Below are 15,061 nucleotides of genomic sequence, written 5' to 3'. Positions count from 1 at the left end.
TCTTAGAGGCTAAACACACGCATCTCATTAGACGTAACTCCTAGAGGCTAAACACATGCATCTTATTAGGCGTAACTCTTAGAGGCTGAACACACGCATCTCATTAGACGTCCCTCCTAGAGGCTAAACACACGCATCTCATTAGACGTCCCTCCTAGAGGATAAACATACGCATCTCATTAGACGTAACTCCTAGAGGATAAACATACGCATCTCATTAGACGTAACTCCTAGAGGCTAAACACATGCTTCTTATTAGATGTAACTCCTAGAGGCTGAACACACGTATCTCCTTAGACTTCCCTCCTAGAGGCTGAACACACGCATCTCATTAGACGTCCCTCCTAGAGGCTAAACACACGCATCTCATTAGTCGTCCCTCCTAGAGGATAAACGTATGCATCTCATTAGACGTCCCTCCTAGAGGCTAAACACACGCATCTCATTAGACGTCCCTCCTGGAGGCTAAACACACGCATCTCATTATACGTAACTCCTAGAGGCTGAACACACGCATCTCATTAGAGGTAACTCCTAGAGGCTGAACAGACGCATCTCATTAGACGTAACTCCTGGAGGGTAAACACACGCATCTCATTAGAAGTAACTCCTAGAGGCTAAACACACGCATTTCATTAGACGTAACTCCTAGAGGCTAAACATACGCATCTCATTAGACGTACGTACTAAAGGCTGAACACATGCATCTCATTAGACGTCCCTCCTAGAGGCTGAACACACGCATCTCATTAGACGTCCCTCCTAGAGGATAAACATACGCATCTCATTAGTCGTCCCTCCTAGAGGATAAACATATGCATCTCATTAGACGTAACTCCTAGAGGCTGAACAGACGCATCTCATTAGATGTAACTCCTTGAGTCTAAACAGACGCATCTCATTAGACGTCCCTCCTAGAGGCTAAACACACGCATCTCATTAGACGTGACTCCTAGAGGCTAAACATACGCATCTCATTAGACGTAACTCCTAGAGGCTGAACACATGCATCTCATTAGACGTCCCTCCTAGAGGCTAAACACACGCATCTCATTAGACGTCCCTCCTAGAGGCTAAACACACGCATCTCATTAGACGTAACTCCTAGAGGCTACACACACGCATCTCATTAGACGTAACTCCTAGAGGCTAAACACTCGCATCTCATTAGACGTAACTCCTAGAGGCTACACACACGCATCTCATTAGACATCCCTCCTAGGGGCTAAACACACGCATCTCAGACGTAACTCCTAGAGGCTACACACACGCATCTCATTAGACGCAACTCCTAGAGGCTAAACACACGCATCTCATTAGACGTCCCTCCTAGAGGCTAAGCACACGCATCTCATTAGACGTAACTCCTAGAGGCTGAACACCCGCATCTCATTAGATGTCCCTCCTAGAGGCTAAACACACGCATCTTATTAGACGTAACTCCTAGAGGCTGAACACACGCATCTTATTAGACGTAACTCCTAGAGGCTGAACACACGCATCTCATTAGATGTCCCTCCTAGAGGCTGAACACAGGCATCTCATTAGACGTCCCTCCTAGAGGCTAAACACATGCATCTCATTAGACGTCCCTCCTAGAGGCTAAACACACGCATCTCATTAGACGTAACTCCTAGAGGCTAAACACATGCATCTCATTAGACGTAACTCCTAGAGGCTAAACACATGCATCTCGTGCTCAAGAATGTTCTTTGCAGCATTATTTTTAATGGTCTCAAACTGGAATCATCCTAATGTTTAATAATAGTTGAACATAAATAGATAAATCTCGGATTATTTATACAAGAAGGTACCACATAGTAATGAAGGGCTGCTATTTCACAGATGTGTGTGCATCCTAGATAAAATGTTGAGATAAATATCCAGACATTAAAAATCTATATTTTATTACATTTACATAGAATAAAAAAGCAGGCAAAACACATTCATGGGACTAGAAATCAGAACAGCAGTTACCTTTTGGGGACTCTCAGCTGGGCGGAGGCGGGGAGAGGTTTTGAGGTGGCAGCGAATGTCCTACTTCTTTATCTGGGTCATGGTTATACAGGTGTGTGTACTTTGTAAACGTTAATGGAGTTGTACACCTATGATTTGTGCATTTCATGTATGTTTTACCTCAATTTAACAAGTTAAAAAAATATCTGAAAACATCCATCTGGAAAGGAATTTTGTCTGATTTCTATGGCCATAGATATATCACATAATGAGCAGAAGATAGATTTGGATCTAAACTAAGGACACATTTTCTAATACTTGGAGGTCTCTGAGTCACCCTGTACATAAGGCAAATTCAATTGGTCATCAATCAAAGTGATCAGTCCTTGGGGAGAGAAGCATGGTCATCTTGAATGAGCAGGCAACATGAAGAGCTGCTCAATTTGTCCAAGTTCACAGCCTGAATCTGCACCATGGACCAGCTTGCAGAACCACCAGTTTCAGTTGCTCATATAACTGAATGTGGCCTTGCTCAAGAATTTGAAGTGTGGTGAAGAAAAATCCCTAGGTTGGAAGGAGAAGGTGAGAAGACAGAAGCTCTTTAGGGAGCAGTACCATATTGCAGCAGTCTCATAAATCAGCTCTTGAAAAAGCAAGTGATTTTTTAAAAAAAGGCAATCAAATATTTTTCATTGCTTTGTCATTTGTGGTAGAATCCTAGGAGGCACATCCTTCATGTTAATAAAGTTATAATTGATAGGTTTTCCCTCAGGCACTAGCAGCTGGCAAGCTTAGAGCATAAATGTAATGTTCAGTCAATAGGTAAAAACCCTTTTTATGTGATTTCCTGGTATAAGGTTTTCTATATATTGTCCCCTTTTTCTTTTAAAAATTGTTATTCTTAGCTGCCTTATTATATAAATATTTTTAGTATAAGCATTCTTAAGTCATTTTTTGGGAGTTAGGGGAAAATAGCTTATAAATTACTATGCATTATATAGTCTGAACAAGCATTTGGTAGAGTCACATTTTGTGCAGGGGTTTAGTTCTAAAGTCAATACATTATACCAAAATCACATATAGAAAAAAATTACCCTTGCAAAAACCTAGGGAAGGAGCCATATTGAACATATCAAGTCTCGGTAAGTTCCCCTGGTGAAGTTTTCTCTCTAGTATTGGAGCAGATTGTTGTTGATTGGTAGAGAACCAAATGCAGTGGCTGGTTGTGTTTAGAGGTTCCACTGTCCCAAGAATGGATGTCCTTACACACCAGAGTGGCACTCAGGTGAGATTCTTTCAACAGGAGACACCCAGGGAAACATACTGTTGGGATATAGGTTTGTCTCTTTTCCCTTATAGTGTGGGTCACCAACCCCTGGGCCATGGACCAGCACAGGTCTGTGGCCTGTTAGGAACTGGGCTGCACAGCAGGAGGTGAGCAGCAGGCGAATAAGCATGATCGCTTGAGCTCTGCCTTCTATCAGATAGCGGCAGCATAAGATTCTCATAGGAGAGTGAACTGCACATGTGAGGGATCTAGTTGGCACACTCCTTATAAGAACCTAATGCCTGATGATCTGAGATAGAAGTTTCATCCCAAAACCATTCCCCCCACCCCAGTCTGTGGAAAACTTGTCTTCCGTGAAGCTGGTCACTGGTGCCCAAAATGTTGGGGACTGATGCCTTATAGCCCTTCAGACTCTTTTGCTGGGAGGTTGGGTGGTATCTTTTAAAAAGAAATTGACGTAAAATTGACATAACATAAAATTAACCGTTTATAGTGAATAATTCAGTGGCATTTAGTACATTTGCAACATTGTGCGGCCATCACCTCTATCTAGTTCCAAAACATCTTCATCATCCCAAAGGAAACCCTGTACCAGCCAGGTAGCCCCTCCTCTTTCCTTCCTCCTTCCAGCCCTGACAGCCACGAATCTGCTTTCTGTCTCTGCAGATTTGCCTATCTTGAATATCTCATGTATGTGGAATCATACATGTGAACATTTGTGTCTGGCTTTGTCTACCTAGTGTGATGTTTTTGAGGTTCATCCCTGTTGTAGCGTGAATCAGGATGTCATTCTGAGGTTCATCCCTGTTGTAGCGTGAATCAGCATGTCATTTTTTGAGGTTCATCCCTGTTGTGGCATGAATCAGCATGTCATTTTTTGAGGTTCATCCCTGTTGTGGCATGAATCAGCATGTCATTTTTTGAGGTTCATCCCTGTTGTGGTGTGAATCAGCACGTCATTCCTTCTGTAGGCTGAAGAATCTTCCACTTTATGGACGGACCACATTTGGCTTATCCATTCATCCATCAATCGACACTTGGGTTGTTTCTGAATTTTGGTTATTATGAATAATGCTGCCGTGACATTTGTATATAAGTATTTGAATACCTGTTTCCAATGCTCTGGGCATAAGCCTGGGAGTGAATTGCTGGGTAATGTAGTGAGTCTGTTGAACTTTTTAGGGAACCACTAAACTGTTTTCTGCAGTGGCTGCACCATTTTACGTCTCCACTGGAAATATATGAGGGTTCCCATTTTTGACCTCCTCAGCTGTGTGGCATAATTGTTCTCTCCTAAGTTCAACCCCATTGTTTTGGTAGAAAAGAGTTCCCTTTGGGGCTGCCTGTGTTCTGATTATACTGACCAATATGAAGCAAATATAAATTTAACTATGTTTCTTTTCCACTTGGAAGTAAGAGTATGCATTGCAGATACATGTAAGTTGATGAAGTACAATTATTGAGAGACATTTTTATTTTAAGTTATGGGGTACATGTGCAGGACATGCAGGTTTGTTACATAGGTAAACATGTGCCATGGTGGTTTGCTGCACCTATCAACTCATCACCTAGGTATTAAGCCCAGCATGCATTAGCTATTTTTCCTGATTCTCTCCCTTCCCCTACCCTCAACCTCCAACAGGCCCCAGTGTGTGTTGTTCCCCTCCCTATGTCCATGTGTTCTCTTCTCATCATTCAGCTCCCACTTCTAAGTGAGAACATGTGGTGTTTAGTTTTTTGTTCCTGCATTAATTTACTGAAGATAATGGCTTCCAGCTCCATCCATGTCCCTGCAAAGGACATGATCTCATTCCTTTTTATGGCTGCATAGTATTCCATGGTGTATACGTACCATGTTTTCTTTATCAAGTCTATCACTGATGGGCATTTGGGTTGATTCCATGTCTTTGCTATTGTGAATGGTGCTGCAGTGAACATATGCTTGCATGTATCTTTATAATAGAATGATTTATATTTCTTTGGGTATATAACCAGTAATGAGATTGCTGGGTCAAATGATATTTCTGGTTCTAGGTCTTCAAGGAATCATCACACTGTCTTCCACAACAGTTGAACTAATTTACATCCCCATCAACAGTGTAAAAGTGTTTGTATTTCTCCACAGCCTTGCTAGCATCTGTTGTTTCTTGACTGACTTTTTAGTAATCGCCATTCTGACTGTTATGAGATGGTATCTCATTGTGGTTTTAATTTGCATTTCTGTAATGATCAGTGATGTTGAGCTTTTTTGCATATGTTTGTTGGCCACATAAATGTCTTCTTTTGAGAAGTTTCTGTTCATGTTCTTTGCCCACTTTTTCATGTTTTTTTTTTTCTCTTGTAAGTCTGTTTAAGTTCCTTGTAGATTCTGGATATCAGACTCGTGTCAAATGGATAGATTGCAAAAATTTCCTCCCATTCTGCAGGTTGTCTGTTTGCTCTGACGATAGTTTCTTTTGCTGTGCAGAAGCTGAGAGAAGCCTTATTTAAAAGGTGAATGTAAATGTCATAAACTCACCTGAGAATCTGCTTCATGTATTATATTTTTCCACTTGAGCTTGTCTCTAACTTGTGTTAGGAACACAGTTTTTAAATAGCACCATGTGCTTCCCTGCAATTGCATTATTGGCATATGTGCAATGCTGAAATATCAAACAGATCAGGAATAGCATGTATCAGTCATGGTTGAAGCAAATTTCTGAAAATAGAAGGGAACTGAGAAGTTTGGAGTTGCTCTCTCCAGCCTCCCCCAGAACCCTCCCCCAACACTGGGAAACCAGAAGCGATTGTTTTAGTGCCAGTGCCTTTATTAGCATAATATTTCACATTCAAATTGCCCTTTACAACTTGAAAAATACATTTATATGAATTATCTCATTTAAATTGCCAAGAATACTTAGGCTAAATAATTTTCCCCAAATTACATCTGGTCAATGTTAGGATAGGCTTCAAACCCAGGTCCTCCAAGTCCCAACGGTCCCTCCACACCCTGGGATGACTTAGCTGACTGCCCTCGGCCTTAACCTCAAGGGGCGGGCGGGAGTAGGGCTCAGTGACCATCAGGACCCTGGACAGCAGCAACCACTCGCCTTCCACCCTGTGGTTTCTCCTTCTCTCCTTAGTTCAGGCTCCCTCTCCAGGCTTCCCACCACCGGCTTTTCTTCCCTTCCCTTCCTTCACTTTAGTCTCCCACCCATGCCTTTAGGCTAGAACCACTTATGAAGCCTTTTCAGAAAGAAAAAATATTACCAAGCACACTCCAGTGTTGACTTAGATTATTTTTATTATATGTTATTATAATTGATAATTACATCATTCTTATATAATATTATTCTACCAGACTTGTATATTATAACTATATAGTCTATGTTTGAGCATAATATGGTTATATATTTATAATTCATAATGTAATTACATGTGTCCAGAGATAAAACTGGTTATAAAATTTTTATGGCTTTTCTAAACCATAAGGCCAAAATGAATGAGCAGATCAAAGAGAAACAACTTTAAGACACCAATAAAATTCAAAACCCAAACTCGCTGTGACTTAATGTGTCATATGATATTTAACTTAAATCACATTTCCTCTTATAAGTAAAGTTAATGCCTTTGTACAGTTGGCTGGAAGTTGACTCAATCCCTACCACTGATCTCTTTCAAACTCTTGAAAGATCTTTGATGCCTGAGCCTGTAGAAGTCATCTGGCTTTCATTGAGCACAAAAGCACCATTGGAGTTACCTTTCATTGTCTTTCAGCATCTCAGGACAGTCAATACGGTGATTCTTCAGGCCGGCACGGGAGGGCCCACAAACCCAAATGTAGATGTTGGCTTTCGTCCTGAATAGGGTACAAAATTGTTCCTTTATATATTCTTTTAGATGTCATGGAACTAAAAATACCAGGAAATATTTTTGTAGGCCCCCAAGACTGTATCTGTAGTCTCTAGTGCAAGGGAAGATACCCCAGGCCTTCCAGAACCCCCCACCCCTGCCAACCGGAGGCATTTCTGAACCTTCCTCTGGGCCTTGGGACCAAGGGAGTGGCTGGACGATGCTCTTCCTCAGGAGAATAAGAGGCGAATTGGGGCAGGGAGGAGGGGGTCTCAAACCTGACAGCTGCACACCCCGGGCCTGAGTCCCACCCCTCCACATGCTCGGGGGAGGCTGCTCGCTCAGTTACTTAACCTCCTTGAGCTTGCATTTCTTCCCTTGACAAGCAAGATAGCAAGAATGTCTGCCACATGGCAGTGCTGAGAGGACTGGATGAGATTTCACAAAGAAGAGGAGGAAAGCAAAGAGCTTATGTTGGTTCTTGGCCCAGCGTAGAAGCCCAGGGGATCAAAGCTGCTGCATCATCCAACATGAGCCCCTTGGGTCATCTCCCCCCATACGATCTCATCCCCAAGTGCCCCGTCCTTCTCTCTGCTGCCCTCATGCCTTCCCCATGTGTCCATCTGCACCTGCCAATGCCCCCATGAACGTTACCACCCTCAGCCTTGACTGGGCTTCCTGGAGGGCTGCTGTTCCCGGCAGCTACCCACATTCCACTCGCCTGTGGGAGGAAGGAGGAGTTACTGACTCTGTGACTGCCTCCAGGGCATTCTCTACCTTCCTTAGTCATCCATGCCCCTAGGAGGCTCTAATCATGACCTTGTCTCTCTGCTCCTCTTCTCACCCAGCACTCTGCAAAAAAGCATCTCCTCCCTCTTCCTCTTTATCTCCCACCCATTGATGCTGCCCTCTGCTTATCCCATCACCAGAGCCTCTCCTGGAGGTCACAGAGATGCCCGCAATGCTGCTTGGCTTCTGGGCAGTAGCTGACCTGCTGGTCCCCACTCTCAAGGCTCTGGTCACTCAGCTCCTAGAAAAGCCTGGAGCTGGCTTCCCATTGCTTCTGCCCTGCACTGTACAGGAACGGCTCATGCCCATTTGTGATGCTTGGGCTTCTCCCAGCTCTGTCTCCTGCTCCTTAATCTTGCTGAGAGCTCCTCCCCTCCTGTGACTCAAAGTGGTGTCGGTATCAGTGCAACTTTCACATCTGGGTCTGGGTCAGGCTCTCCTTCCTGAGCTCTGGGCCATGTGGGGACCTGTCCCCTGAGCATTCCCACCGGGAATGTGATCAGAAAGACGTGACGGGTTAATTACCATGTCCACTCTCACTGAGGAGCTTCCCATGTCCAAATCCTGCCCTACTCAGGAGCAGTGTCCATCTCCAGGGCTGGGAGCACCACCCCGGCATCTGGAGGCAACCTCTTTGAGGCCAGCAGAGCAGAGGCTGCGAGGAAGCGTCTTGCTGGGGCCTGTCCAGTGTGGCCGGGAGATTGGATGTTCATGGTTTTGAATCCTGTAGCATGGATGCCAGATCCTGAGAACCAGAGGCCTTGCTGTGCCCTTACATGCCTTTGTTATGTATTTGTGCTGGGTGGACCCTCTTCCCCACCTTTGAGACCAGACCTGTATCAGGAGATACCGAGAATTCCTCTCACCTCTCCCCATAGCAACTGGCGTTCCTGACATCTCAACCCAGAATGCCCTGCGCTGTCTGCTGCACCCACAAGGCTGGGGGCAGAGCCTGCTCCTCACCCACTCACTCAGGGCCCCCTGCTGAGCCGGGTACTGACACATACACATTCTGTGGTGGTGGTGGTGGAGGGATTATTGAAATGAATAAAATTGACAAGTTTATTGAAAGAATGTGCTTTTTCCTTTCTCTTATCAGTTTCTCCCCCAGAGAAGTGGCCACCTTGTCCATTGAAATGGGGATTTAACTGGAGCTCCTGATGGGGAAGGGGGTGTCTTCAGAAGACCCAGTTTCTTCCTTGACGAGCCCTTGAGCTGCCTCGGGAGACACTGTGAAGGCTCCTGTCCATGTCTCGTTGCTTTAGCAGAGGCTATACACTAGCTCAGGCTGCCATAGCAGGATCCCACAGACCGGGCAGCTTAAATGACAGAGCTCTCCTCTCTCACAGTCCTGGAGGCTGGAAGTCTAAGACCAAGGTGCTGGCTGATTCGGTTCCTGGTGCGAGCCACTTCTTGACTTGCAGATGGCTGTTTTCTCACTGTGTCCTCACACGGCCAGGTAGTGGGTAGGGGACAGAGAGAGATGGAGGCAGAGAAACCCCCCCCCCAACACAGAGAAATAGAGACAGAGAGGCAGAGAAACAGAGACACAGACAGACATGGAGGCAGAGAGAGAGAGAGAGAGGCAGAGTCAGACTGGGAGAGACAGAAGAAGCAGAGAAACAGAGACGTGGAGACAGAGACAGAGAGGCAGAGAGACATAGAGACAGAGCCAGAAAAATGAACAGAGAGATAGACATAGAGGCAGAAAGAAAAACTAAAACAGAGGCAGAGTGAGACTGAGAGAGAGGGGGAAAGAGAGGCAGGGGGCGAGACCGAGATCGTCCTCCTCTTAGAAAGCCCCGGCCCCTGTTGGATTAGGATCTCATGACCTCATGTAACCTTCCTTACCTCCTAAGAGTCCCATCTCCAAATAGAGTCACCCTGGGGGCTAGGGCTTCAAAGTACGAATTTGGGGAGACGCAATTCAGTCCACAGCAGGCAGGGAGACAGCCTCAGGCACTGTGGGCCACCCTCCGTGGAAACCCACCTCCTCCTCCTCTCCCTGCACACAGGAAGTCCGTGCCTCCCTGGGGCTCCCTGCACCTCCCCTCACCCCACCTGCACTTGGACTCTGCACAAATCCAGCTGCTTTTACGCAGCGCCCCACCTTGAAGTCAAATCCCACCTGTAGATGTGTCTATTTTGGGAAGGAGCCCATGGTATGTGTGTTTTGAGTTAGTAGCCACCATATCCAAACAGGGATGTTTTGGATGGAAACCCAGTGTCCCAGCTCCTAAAGACACAGACAGCTGTCAGGTCCAGTTCCCGTCCTCACGTGGCACCTGCAGGAGGGACAGGGTCGCAGCTGCCCTCTAAGACTGGGGCCTAGGCTGGCCGGTTGCCACGTTCCCCGAACCCCTAGCACCTCTGGCCCTGTCCACTGAGTGTGTTACACGGCTCTCCCTGTGGGCAGTGGCGTTTGAAAGGCTTGCCTTGGCCCTTTTCCTTCCTCCCTCATCCTCATTAGAATTCACTTTTTGCCCATGATTTTGCAACACAGCAGCTAGAAAATCAAATAAGGCTCTTCCTGTTTAATGTGTTAGTGGATATTAATGGATTAAAATATCTCCTTAACTGGCACGTTCTGTGGCTGCCCTGGGAGGGGGATTTCAGGGGCACGTGGCCCTAGGAGTCCTCACATCCGATCCCAGAATGCTCTGATGGGCATAAGTGGAAGTAAGGAAGTGCCCTTCCTTTTTGTGGCTGCAGACAATTAAATTCCACAGACTGTGTGTTTTGATTCTTACAGGGTAGGCTCTGTCTCATGAGGGCATCCACTGGCTGGGAAACCCTAAACCCTCTTTTGTGTGGCTTTAACCTCGAAGGATTAGAGACTGAAACGATTCCGTTGCAATGCTTACGTGTCCTTCCCCGGAAAAAAAAGCCATTGCATTTCTGAAGAAGCAAGAAGATATCTGGAAGCTGGGTTTTCTCTTTTCACAATTGTTATTTCAGGTCACGAAGCTAAGACGGGGGTGGTGCCTACAGCTGGAGCTCAGAAAGTTCTCCCTGTCAGGGTCCCAGCAGTGTGGGAGTCATGGGCTTCCTGTCACTAGGCAGGGGGCATGAGGCATCACACTCGACCACTGGCACTCAGATGTGGTCAGTACTCAACAGCGTCAAAGCCCCACTATGGGGGAACCCAGCAAGTGTGTCAGTTACATTGTGGTGTGGGACCGCGCGTGCGTTTGTGTGATCTGACTGACGTGCTGGTGCCTCCCCCTAGGCTGTAGAAAAGCTTGTTAATCAGAGTGTCGATTATATTAGACCCCCCACGCCCCCAATCCTCCTCTTCCTCCTCCTGGGGACTGTCACGGCTAGTGCCACCGGTGCCGGCTGCTGGGGGACTCTCGTTTTGTTGTGTTGCGATTCCAGGCCCACATTTGGAGGCCTTCTGATCTCAAGCGTGCAACCAGCACATAGGTGATCTGCATTTCTTGGTATTCCTGCAAAATTTCTTCAGTGGTGCTGATTGATTCAGAAAGGCTTGATTTGTTTGGGGTAGTGTCCACCTCCCTGTGTGGACAGCTCTGGTAGCACACAGGGTCAGTTATGAGGCCTTCCAGGTTAAGCCATCTTGCCTTTCAGCATCTTCACAGGATCAGAAGGGTGAGCGGTAGGCATTTTCTGATTTCCCCCCCCAAGGCCTGCAAACACATGCATGTCAGGGTGGTATCCATGCCTGCCACTGCAGGGGACAGTGGGGACCAATGCCGGCTTCCCTGCTGAGCTGCTTGTGGAACCACACGTCCCCATGCCCACCTCTGGGCTTCTTCAGGGTAAGCATGGACAACGTGGGATGCTCATAATCTGGCAAATAAAGTCTCATAGTATGAGAAGGCTCAAGCTGGTACCTTTGCTGTTTTCTTTGTGCCTTTACCTGGCTGGCTGTGTCACTGAATGGGTTTCCTTTACCATCATGGTAGGAAGGGCTTTGGCACTTGGCTAAGTTTTTTGTGATTCTTGAAGTGTGAGGTAGGGGGTCGTTAGTTTCAAGTAGATCTCCCTGTGACTGGCTTTTTTTTTTTTTTTTTTTTGAGATGGAGTTTCACTCTTGTTGCCCAGGCTGGAGTACAATGGTGTGATCTCAGCTCACTGCAACCTCCGCCTCCCGGGTTCAAGTGATTCTCCTGCCTCAGCCTCCTGAGTAGCTGGGATTACAGGTGCCCACCACCACACCTGGCTAATTTGTGTGTGTGTGTGTGTGTGTGTTTTTAGTAGAGGCGGGGTTTCACCATGACCAGGCTGGTCTTGAACTCCTGACCTCAGGTGATCTTCCCTCCTTGGCTTCCCAGAGTGTTGGACTGGCTTTTTAAGGGTAGGGTGTGCCCAGTATAGTAAGTGGTATCTGAAGTGCCTATTCACGCTTGGACCAATTTGGGAAGCTACATTGGGAAGAGACGAAGATGTTTCTCTCCCTTTGCATGCGGATATCATGGGTTGGTGTTTCCTGGACAGGATTTAGATCCTGAGCTTTTTTCCTGAAAAGATTGATTTCATTTCATCAGGATAAGCAACTGACCTTGAATCACTAAGATGGAATATAAATAAAATAAATAGATGTAAGCATTTCTATAACCACCAGAAAATTGGGTGAAAGACCAGCCTTGTTTATCTTCCCTGTGCTCCTTTCTTGCAATTCACTCTTCCTAAATGCGATGCAGAGAGAGGCGGATGGCATGAACCAGGTGGCTGTGTGGTGGCAGAACGTGGAAGAGGCAGGCAGTCATTGCAATGCCTTCAGGAGGGAAGGGGCCACTTGTTTGAGCCTTGACCCTGTGCAGTAAGATGTGCTCTGTGTTCCGTGAGATTGATGTCCTTGAATCCTCACAACATCTGCTAGGGTTGCAGCTTTTACCTCCTTAAGTCACAGAGAGTGCAGAAAGGCCAGGCAGCTTGTCCTAGGTCACATTTAAGGAGAGCTCCCATTTGTATTTAGGCAATTTGACCTCAGAACCCATAATCTAACCCCTATTTCAAATGTCTCTTGTTCTCAAATTCTCTGAGCTATTCCTGCCTTAGTTTACCTTGGGGCAGGTTGGTCTCTGAGGTCAGCAGCCAGGTATCTTGATTAGTACACCCATCCCATCCCCTTAAGACCTCCAGGGATTCCCCCATGTGGGACATGCTGAAGAGTCTGCAGTTCTCTCAAGCAACCAGTGTGGGACTACATTATGATCTGCTTTACTTGAGAAAGGCAACAGTAAATGTTATGCCATCCAGACCATCTCAGAAGACAGAAGGGAATTGCTCCATTATCAATCACTTTCCCTAAGGTTGGGTAATCATTGTTTCCCAGAACAAAGCACCACCGTCTTTTATGTTTGGGTTCCTTCGCTGTGTTTTATTGCTGTGAAAATGTAGCTACCACAGAGTAGCGGAGCTCATTATGACTGTGGCTAAGAAAAAAGGAAGGTTGACTGAAAAATGGAAGCTGAAAATGGCCAGGAGGAGCCTCTCTTCTAGTGGGAAGTGTTGAAACCACGTGGTTTCTTGCTGCTTTTCTGATGTGTGAATGGAGCCTAGACTCTGAGCACTCGAAATATTGTAACAGAGATGAACCAGATCAATTCAAGATGTGGGTGTCCCACCAGTATTAATTTATTTAGGGTGTGAACAGAGAACAAACTTGAACAATTGGGAAAAAGAGAAGTTCTCAGCCTGACAGCTGGTAGCTGGTGTGGTTCCAGCTGCCTTCCACTGTGAGTCATTGATTATCCCTTCTGCTTCTCTTCTTTTTGGAATGGATGCCATTCCTTCTTTTAGGATTCTCAACTTATTGAAGTCCTTTTCAGGTTGCTTTATTATTTTTATTTCCTCTGGAGTAAATTTATCCTGATTATTAAGTTTATGAGATCTCTTTAGTAGGGTTAGTTCTCTTTATGTGTTCTGGAATTTCTCTTTTCAGACTCATCTTGAATGAGAGATTCTTAATCCCATCTCTGTGCTCACTCTCCCTGTCTTACTTATTTGTAGTTACTGTACCACACCCTAGGTGATCTCAGTCTTGAATTAGATTTTATTATTGGCAGCTCCGAGTTCCTGTGCCATGGTGATAGTAGAGAGTAAGACAAGTCCTAAATCTGAGCCTAAAAATGAGTCTTCTCCCTCTTGCCTCTCTAGGTGCATGACCCCATAAAAGCTCTGGCTCTAGGCGGAGGTGATGGATTATTTTCAGCTTTCTTTGGGGGCTTAACTGTTGCCTCAGGTCATGTGGTGACCTTAGTTCATGTCTCTTGTCTTATGTGGAATACATTGAATCTTGGATATCTTGAAAAAGCTGGACTCTTAATTCTCCCTGCCTATTTTTGGACTCTGAATCTAGAAGGTTCCAGAAGTTCCACTCACCACATTGTGGTCTAGCCATTTAGTCCTTAGAAAGCTTTATCTTATTTTTGAGTGGCTAAATATTTCTAAACTTTCTCTCTCTATTGTTTATTGTGGCTGTATGTTTGGAGCAGTGTTCACGGGAAAAGGGATGGGTCAAAGCTTATTAACAACTCCAATTGGCGAGAAGTTCCGTTGCTTTTTTAGGACACAGACACTAAGTGATTAATATGTATTATTGTATTATATTCTAATCATCGTATAATATAACATGATTGCCTTTTGTAGATTTGGAAACTTATGGTTTGGAAAAAAGAGAGAAATCAGTCCCAACTCATACACAGCTTATGGATTGCAGAATCAGTGCCCAACCTTGGGTCTCATTACCACATTGGAGCTCCTAACCACTGCACTCTACCAAGTCTCTAAACATGGGGGCACCATCTCACATGTCCTTTCCTTTTGTCCTAGGAAAATGAACTGAAGGATGCCACCCAGGGAGAGTATCTCCTGAGATCCCATCATGCAGGCCTTCCCACAAGGGCCCGGCAGCATGACAAGGTAGCTGATACCACTGTCCACAGACCATCTGGGGCCCTGGAGGGAGGGGGCTGGGCCAGGGAGGAACAACTGGGAAGGGGCAGGGAAGAATCACTGAACATCAGTGTGAAGGTGGCCTGAGAGGCTGAGCCAGGTCTCTCTCACTTCTTCACATGACCAGCACGTGAGGCACCCAGTGATGTCTCATCCACTGTCTGCTGGTTATCTCTGCTTGGAAGTCTATTAGGCACCTGTATCTTTAACAGCAAGGCAGAACAAACCCATTGGTGCCCACTCTCCCAAACCACTTTCTCCCCAGTGAATGGT

General features: G+C 45.8%; 1 protein-coding gene across 10 annotated transcripts in view; it reads left to right on the top strand.

Annotated features, from left to right (window-relative positions):
* RIMBP2 (RIMS binding protein 2) overlaps positions 1-15,061 on the top strand; it is a 325,580-nt gene that overhangs the window by 188,794 nt on the left and 121,725 nt on the right. For 9 of the 10 annotated variants that reach the window (XM_055096371.2, XM_055096374.1, XM_055096373.2 and 6 more), the window contains one exon: positions 14,666-14,755. The exons of the other annotated variant lie outside the window; for it this stretch is intronic. The gene's annotated coding sequence lies outside the window, so the exon portion shown is untranslated. The remainder of the gene's footprint in view (positions 1-14,665; positions 14,756-15,061) is intronic. 10 annotated transcript variants of the gene reach the window in all.

Source organism: Pan paniscus, chromosome 10 (genome assembly GCF_029289425.2).
Source record: "Pan paniscus chromosome 10, NHGRI_mPanPan1-v2.0_pri, whole genome shotgun sequence".
NCBI classification, from domain to species: Eukaryota; Metazoa; Chordata; class Mammalia; order Primates; family Hominidae; genus Pan; species Pan paniscus.
The sequence above is the reverse complement of the archived record's forward strand: the minus strand, read 5'-3'. Positions and strand labels throughout refer to the sequence as shown.